Genomic DNA, 9,056 nt, shown 5'->3' on the forward strand with positions numbered 1-9,056 from the left:
GCCTCCATAGCTACAATTGCTACTGAGACAGTGAGAGTGGATGAGCAGTGGCATCGGATTTCACAGCTCACAGATCCCTGCACTGGTGCCAAGAAGTATCCTAATTTGAGCAAAGTGATGAAGGGAATCTTGGTCATTCCTCATTCGAACGCATCATGTGAGCGGGCACTCAGTCTTGTACGGAAGAATCATACTCCCAATTTGTCCCAATTTGAGTGTCAAAACCCTGGAAGCTCTCTTAATTGAAAAACTAGCTCATAACACCCCTTGCTACCAGAGAGAATACAGCAAAGACATAATCAGAAGGGCTAAAAGAGCCACACAGCTGTCACTCAGCAAAGCTGCCATGGAAAAAGCAAGCAGCAGTAGTACCAGCCAGTAAGGTAAGAAAAATATTGCTTCTTTTGTGCTTTTTGTTAATCTTTGATTGTCCCCTAACTTACTAATATTAACATACATGTAACATTAAAAAGTGCACAATTTTCCCCTTTTTTTGTTCAAAAAGTGGGAATTCTTAACATGTTAAATGCTCCAAAATAGGGCTCAGAGGGCACTAGAGAGCATCTAGAACCCCAGAGCTTCCAGGGCCCAAAGGCGGGCCCTGGACCCCGCCGCAAGGGTCGAGCGCTCCGCGCTCGAGATGTGCGCTTCGCGCACATTATTTGGTGTCGGTTGAAAATCCTCCCTAATTCTGATTTCCAAAAGTTGGCATCTCTGAATTTGTTCATGGTGCTGCCGATAGCTCGCGTACTCTTTGTGAAGGACACTGGGATCTTTAAAATCCACCAACTAATCTCAGTAGATAGGACACCCAGTTTGACGTCCATCCAAGGGACGGCTCACACGTTGATGAATCGCCCTGCCTATGAAACACCAGGATGACAGTTTATAGCTGGAGTGGGATTTTAACCCAGGCTAGATAGCTTAGAGGGGAGTGTAGGTACCTCTGGGTCATCCTGCCAGCCAGATTAACAATGATGGAGTGGGTAGATTAAACATCGGAAGGCAATTCCACAGTAAAACAAAGGCCAAAATTGAAAGGATGAACTGTCAACTTGGACTTTGATTGAACTGTCACCTTTGAGAAGGAAAGTGAAGGGTTGGAGACCAAAGTGGGTACCAAGTCAGATTGGCAGAGACCCCAGGCCTTTGAGGCAAAGACCAAAGTCTACCATGTAATTGATATTTTGAGGGAAGACATTTTAAAAAGTTCTAATTGTCTGGTGTAAATCTCTTCACATGCGAAATATGATTCAATTTTCAGAATATGATTCAAGTGACCAAAGCCTGCTTTTAGGAGTTGGGGGGGGATTGACTTGAGATCAAAGTTGAGATTTATGTTCTTTGAACAGCGTAGATGTGCTCAAACTACCCTTTATCCCTGAAAAGGGATTGATTTCAATGTCGATTTGATGTGGTGTACAAACCAATCAAAGTGAAAGTTAATTAACCACTGTCCATTCAAACCAGGGTGGCATTTAGAGTTGTGGGTCCTTCGGGCGAACAACTTGTGGGGGCCCCTGTTATCAATTTTTATCATCAAATGATTGATTGATATATAATTGAATGTGCCAACCAATTTCTTCAGGGTTTTTTTTTTTTAACTGATGAACTCGGATGAAAAACAAAACAAATGTTTCATATGTCGCAAACAGTTTCATATAACATAATGTACTGCAGACAGCATATATGAAGTCCAACAAACTGAGTTTACGTGCTTTCTGAGAGGCAGATATTGAATCACATCTTCGAAATCCAATTCACGCAGCAAAATCTTACTCTATTCTCAACAATGAGAGACCAGCTTGATTCATTGTTCTTGGTGATTTTCATCTTGGAAAAAGACTGTTCGCCACTGAAATTGGACGCCATCGGTGCCAGTACATTCTCAGTGCAATTTCAACATTTGGAAATGTAGCTTTGAAATCTTTCTCAACAATAACTTAATATAACTTCAGCATATTGTCATAAAAGTCTGCTTTGTAAAGATTCATAATGGCAGCAACCTGCACCAATTCATTAGCAAGGACGTCTCCAAGTCAGCCTTGTATTTGCTGACACGATTGGCTGTGGCAGAGCAGAGAGTGGAAGCATCCAGATTTTCCAGCTGACGAAGGAAGCCAAACCGTTCAAGGGGCTGTCACACCTTGACGTTTTAGCCAGCGTATGCCGACGTATGAAAAATTTGGCGAATACGCTGGCACACGTCGAATACGTTATGGGTAAGTTTTGTATATGTTAAGAGCACGCTGGCATACGTCGTAGTACACTGAGCTCGTCGACAAATTTTGGGCATGCTGAAAATATGTCGACGTATGCCAGCGTATGACTTACACGTTCCGCATATGCTGGCCATAAGGTGTAGGCATGTTATGCGATGGTTGACACACCGACACACGTTACTTGTAAGTTACTCATAAGTCGAAATACGTCGAGGTAATGTCTAGCATACCCGAAACTTATTTCTAACCGATGAGTAACGTGCTTTGAACCTATGTGTAATGTATCTCCAACGCATATTGACGTATGTAGACTTATTTGACGTCTTCCGGACGACCACAGAACTTACTGAACGTGTTTCTAACTTACAGCTACCGTATAATGGCGTATTGGCAGCGTTTAAGTGAATTGGTATAGATAAAAAAATTTCTTGTTACTTTGTAATACGTTTTTATTGACTGTACATTATATTATTATACCTTTTTCAAAGTGTATGAATAAACATATATTTATATGGACCCAAAGGGAGTCAGTGATGTGTGTGTGTGTGTGTGTGTGTGTGTGTGTGTGTGTGTGTGTGTGTGTGTGTGTGTGTGTGTGTGTGTGTGTATATATATATATATATATATATATATATATATATATATATATATATATATATATATATATATATATATATATATATACATATATATATATATATATATATATATATACATATATATATATATATATACATATACATATATATATATATATATATATACATATATATATATACATATATATATATATATACATATATATATATATATATATATATATACATATATAGCCTGGTGTTGGCGCAGTGGTTGGGGCAGCGGCTTGGGATCCAAAATGTCCCGAGTTCAAGCCCCGTTGGGCCACTGAATTAATACACCAGGGGGTTGACTCAGCCTGTCATCCTTCCGAGGTCGGCGAAATGAGTACCAGTGTACTGGGCCGGTGTATACCCCGGTTAAAATAGGTGTACCATATCCCTGTGTCGTAAGAGGCGACCAGGGTTGCGTCAGGAAGGGCATCCGGCATAAAACATGTGCCAAATCACTATGTGGATGATTCGCTGTAGCGACCCCGAAAGGGAGCAGCCGAAAGAAGAAGAAGAAGAAGAAATATATATATATATATATATATATATATATATATATATATATATATATATATATATATATATATATATATATATATATATATATATATATATATATATATATACACACACACACACATACTAGTAAAGGTGCACGTCTTCGACGGGCGTCACTGGCAATATATGGTAAAAGACAGACAGCACGAATGCATTTTAAACAATATATTATATCATTTTTATCCATTGATTATCATTCAGGTTTTCCCCTTTGACAGTCCCGCAGCAGCTCCACTTCGATGACATTACCACGTAGTTTAGTGACTACACAACGTGTACCATTCGTGAGTTCCGGAGGATCCATAGAGCGCATTAAAATTACAGGGCACCCTACTTTAAAGTGATCCAAAAGGCCGGATCAGTTTCGTCTACATATTCATATATTGTAGAATTTAGCTCATTCTGAAACTTAACAGCATGTCAATCGGATGGTTCTGTGATTTTCTACGGGAGTAAACAGAAGTACGACTTAAGCCTGTACGCCGCTACGCAGACACCCGAGGACCTAATATTTCACAACAAACTAAAAACTCGCAAAATTTGAAGATATTTTAAATAATCAATTTTTTTATAATATCAATTAAATATCATTTTTATCCATCGATAATATGAATTGTTCTGTACAGCTATAGTTGTTCTCCTGGGATCTGCGCATCCATCCACGATCTATGTTCTAACGAAGTGCAGTCGGAATAATAAAAACAGCACCGTGCGGGAGTGTAGGTAATCTCTCCAAAGCTCTCCGAAAGCCTTAAAATGCATCACAATCGGTTTGATTGTGAACAGATATACAGATGGATGGACATAGAGACCGGTTTTATTAGGTCATCATGAAGGTACCGCTTGATATTACGCATTGAAATAGAGATATGAATACTCAAGTGAGTTTATTATTTGTCTATGATTGATAGCTTATTGACAGCTCAATAACATGAGCAATTTACTATGGCATATAGTGATTAATAATAACATACTCTACAAAAGGTTTTACGCAGTGCATTATTCACAGTTCACATTGCTCAAATTGACCATTCAAAACTAAGTTATTATACCAATAAATGAGAAATCCTGCAACGATCATTTACACATTAAAGTTAAAGTATTTCTTTGTAAACCACGTTCCTGGTAATTTTGTTCGGAGCTACAATGGTTCTGTTTTTTTGCTGCGCGCTCGCGAAAGTGCTACGTACAACATTCCGTGGGTAAATGAAGGAGAGCATAAATGCAAGCCAATGCGAGTGAATGTTTGGCCCTGTGCCTTGTTGATGGTGATGGCAAAACACAGTTTTACAGGAAATTGGATTCTTTTGAATGCAAATGGTAGATCAGTATCAGTAGGTATAATGGGAATCCTTGGTATCATTCTGGTTTTCCCCTTCGACTGTCCATCCAGTAGCTCCACTTCAATGACATTAGCACGTGGTTTAGTGACTACACAACGTGTACCATTCGTGAGTTCCGGAGGATCCAGAGAGTGCATTAAAATGATCGGGCACCCTACTTTGAGAATGCAACGATGGGATGGAATTCCAGAAAGCTATATTGAGTCCAGAAATTCCTGGGGATAATGAACGGCATCGTCTGGGTTTAGAGAACTGTTGATTGTAGTATAGGAAGTAGATTGGCCTGGAAAATTTTCGATGATCGATTGATTTATCGCATTTAGAGTTTCGTTTATGGGAGCTAATATAGCTTTATCCAAAAAGTAGGCAGAGTTATTGGCATTAGCATGAATGTCTGGATACACCATTTGTATCAAAGCTTCTGCACTGTCAACCGTTTCAAACTGGCTGAGGGAAACGTAATCGGGATGTTGAATGGTAGGTTATAGACCTTCTCCGACTGAACGGAAGTATTCTGCGAACGAACCTGCTTCGCCGTCATCAGCATCAAGCCTCATGTTGGTTTTCAGTTGCATTGTAGTTGTACAATGCCAAAGATGAGACTTTTTGAGTGTGGCGTCGACAATGGTTGGTCTGGTTCCGTGTCTCACGACGGGTAATATTTGTCGAAAATCACCACATAGCATGGTGGGAATGCCTCCGAATGGTCTTTCTTCGCCTCTTACGTCTCGTAATGTCCGATCTATGGCTTCGTAGGCTTTCCGGTGTGTCATGGGTGCCTCGTCTATAATTATACCCTGACATTCACTGAATACGCGAGCGAGTGAAGTTCCTTTTTTGACAGCGCAAGTAGGATAGTCCTGGACATGGAGTTGGAGAGGGACTTTGAACGTGGAGTGGATCGTTCTTCCTCCTGTTATTAGATTTGCCGCGATACCACTTGAAGGACAGGATATGGCTATTTTTCCTTGAGATCTGATGGAGGCTAGAATGACATTGATCAAGAAAGTTTTACCGGTTCCTCCAGGAGCATCTAAGAAAATGATGCCAGGTGTTTGCTGGAGAACGTGCGCATTGAATTCATCGTACACCGTTCGCTGCTCTGGATTCAGTTTTTGAGAGTTGAAATGAAGGAACTAATTGTTCGGCAACATCGTAATTCAGGTATCGTGTATACTCTATGCCGAAACCTGTATGAGCGGGAAGTTCAAAATGTAGTCCATAGTTGGAAATATTCCTACCGGTCATACGATGTACATGATCGTTGATGGATATGAGACACTCCTGATATAGATGCTCCGGGAAGGGTGGGTCAGTAGCCGTCAAACCGTTTTGATGCACAATGTCTTGGCTCAGCGCGTCTCTGAAAGATATCCAGAGTCCTGAAGGATCCGACGGTTCGCACTCAGTGATTACGATTGCAAAGAGGAGTCGCATTTGGTTTGGATTGTCAGACTGTTGAGATTCCTTCAGTGCATTGATGAGATGTTGGTCGTTGGCTAATAGACCGCGCGCCAGGCACGTCTCTCGATATGTAGTGTACTCGATATGGTCAACTCGACGGAGGTCGGTGTAAGTCTTCGGACCACGCACAACATGAAGTAGCATTCTCAGGAAATAGCATTCCGTCAAATTTGGATGGATTGTAAAAACCCTTCCAATCATTGGACCTTTTTAAATTCCAGGATGCTGCTGTGGTTGGCCCTGCTTTCGCCGTGACCATGTCTTGTTCGACCATGTGTAACACTGCGGTACCTCGTGATACAAGAGGGTTTCAGCGAACTCATCACTTTGACACAAGTGCAGAAACTCTGTCAAGGTAGTCTTTGGCGGTTCTGCTGCAGCTCTGGCTTGAGCATTTTCGGGAGTGAAAAATACTCGTTGTCCATTTTCTAAGTGAACTGCCAAATGCATGACAGGCGGCCAGTGTTCATGAATAGGAAAGCTCAAAAGTCGATAAGCTGCTTCCATACTCCTAACGTACCTAGCTTCTCGATAAAGTGAGATTTCGTAATTGTATGCTGAAGATTAACTGGTCGGAGCCTTTATTGACATACTTCAAAACGTATTTGATACTCTTTACAGAGCTGCAAATCTCAACGTTGGTATGGCTACTCATTTGCCTAAGAAGCCATTTGTTATAAGGTACAACAAAGCGATTGTCAATTTCTTCCGTCACTTCCTGATTATGAATGAATCTCGTCGCGTTGACGGTGTTACCACCAGACTGTGACGAGCGCCTCCGATATTTGGGGTATCCATAATTTCCATATTCAGTTTCACATCTGAAATCTTTTGGGAATTTCTTGGTGCACACTCCGTCTGACATACATGGGCATTCGGCCGAAGTGGTCCACATGGACCGTGAACCATGTTGGTTTTTACCAAATTGTGAAGTTCCGGTTCCTCAGTGGCGGAAGGAATTTCTGCTGAGATGATTCAATCGATATTATCATGAACGATGTGACTACCCTTTTTGAGCCAAGTGAGAATGTGGACATGCGGAAGCCCACACTTTTGAAACTCTACGGAATAGAGCCACGCAGTCACTTCTCCAAAAGCACCATCTTTGAGCATTGACATGAGACGATCTTTCTTCTGGTTGAATACACGAACAGTTAAAACTGGGTCGCCGTTCGCTGATTGTCCTGGTAATAAGTTTGACAATATTTCCGGCCATTTTGGGTTTGTGGTTGACGTGATAAAAAGTTGTGGTCGGCCATGATGGCTCACATAGGCAATGGCATCTTGTTGCCTTTCATGCATGTATCTAGGACCGACATAAGAAGACAGGAAGATCACCCTCTGCCCCAGTTGCCGCGGATCTGAATCTTCATTGATGATGCAATCGCGTAAACTGGAGTAATTGTCAGCTCTGAGTGCTTTTTGTTTTCGGCGGAGGAATCCAAGTCTTTCAGTTTCAATTTTACAGTAGACATCCACCAGAAACTGTTGGACTAGACGACCAGCCTTAGCAAGATCATTTCCTGCTCTTCTTTGAATGCGATAGGAATAATACTGGGGTTGAGAGATCTTTTTATTAGCCTTATTTTTCAGGTACAGACTGTAGCCGTCAGTTCCGTACGGAAAAAAGTAATGGGTACTGTAGTGGGTCGTACGATCGATGAAGCTTCGATGTCCGCTGTAATGGATCTTCTCGAAGGTGAATAACAATGTCCCTTGTACATGTCGGTTCGTTGGGCATAAGAATTTCTACTTCATCACTTGTGGTGCATTGCATCGCCTTTGGTGTTCTTTCAACGGTTTTTTATCTTCATGAATGACGACTCGTAAATCTTCAATTCCTTCGCCTTCCGTTTGAATATATTCGTGAGTCGTGAGGAATTGCTGGATGTACTTGTTTTGTTCGAAGAAGGAATGTATTGATTCGACAACTTCTTTCCTCAAACCACTGAAGAAGCTCATTCGTCTTTCTAACTGGTTCTGTATGTTGTCTATGAAGTAGACTTTGGAGGAATTGTGTGTTGGATGCTAAACTTGGGGACATACTTCCAATGCGATGGAATATTTGTCCATGCACACTGAAAGTGAGACTCCATCCTGACTGTTGTCGTTCTTGCGAGACGAAGCTAGTCATCTGGAAGGCACTGTTGTAGGCTCGGATATTTTGAATGAAATGGCGGGAGAGTGGTGATCGGATTTCTGTGATGTCTTTGAGAAATTGTGGCCAAGGAGGAAATGGCTGGAGCTGTACATTGCCATTGTTACAGCAGAAGCCTGGTCGCTCGCTACCGAATTTAGCCGCAGAACAGTGCGGACAAATTACATTCATCGCGCCAACATTTGTCTGGCTACCGAAATTGTCCTCCGAATAGTCATATGCGATGGGCAGTAGTTGAAGTTGAGGTTCAGGGCCAGCTTCACCTTGCGTTTGTCGTTCGAGCCTACGACGGCACGCCATCTGACGGGCTTTCGGAGTATCATCTCCAATTGGTTTCCTTTTCTTTGGAGTTGGCATGGTTCACCTGCAGTAGAAAACAGATAGTGAACAACTAGTGAACAATGAACAGAGTCTGTAAAATGATGTCCAATATGACATACACAACTGGCAGTAGGAAAAAGGTTGAATGAAGTTTCGCCTTGTGCATATTGAAGCATTTTGAATGCAATTCTAGTAGGTAATAGGGAATGGGAAATGATAATACCATGCAACCTCCTGATGGTCAAGCAGTGAACAACACAGGACTGATTTCAATTGAAATTTTCATGGAAATATATTTTATGAGGATGTTCAATATCACCGTTAGGATCAAGGCTCGGGCTTGGACTTGGGGGGGGGGGAT

The 9,056-nt window shown here is 41.6% G+C and overlaps 1 pseudogene; it reads right to left on the reverse strand.

Annotated features, from left to right (window-relative positions):
• Positions 1 to 3,491: 3,491 nt before the first annotated feature.
• LOC147019648 (uncharacterized) lies at positions 3,492 to 8,731 on the reverse strand (annotated as a pseudogene).
• Between the last annotated feature and the right edge of the window lie 325 nt (positions 8,732 to 9,056).

This window comes from Eptatretus burgeri, chromosome 9 (genome assembly GCF_056783735.1).
Source record: "Eptatretus burgeri isolate ZD-2024b chromosome 9, Ebu_testis_v1, whole genome shotgun sequence".
In the NCBI taxonomy this organism is placed as follows: Eukaryota; Metazoa; Chordata; class Myxini; order Myxiniformes; family Myxinidae; genus Eptatretus; species Eptatretus burgeri.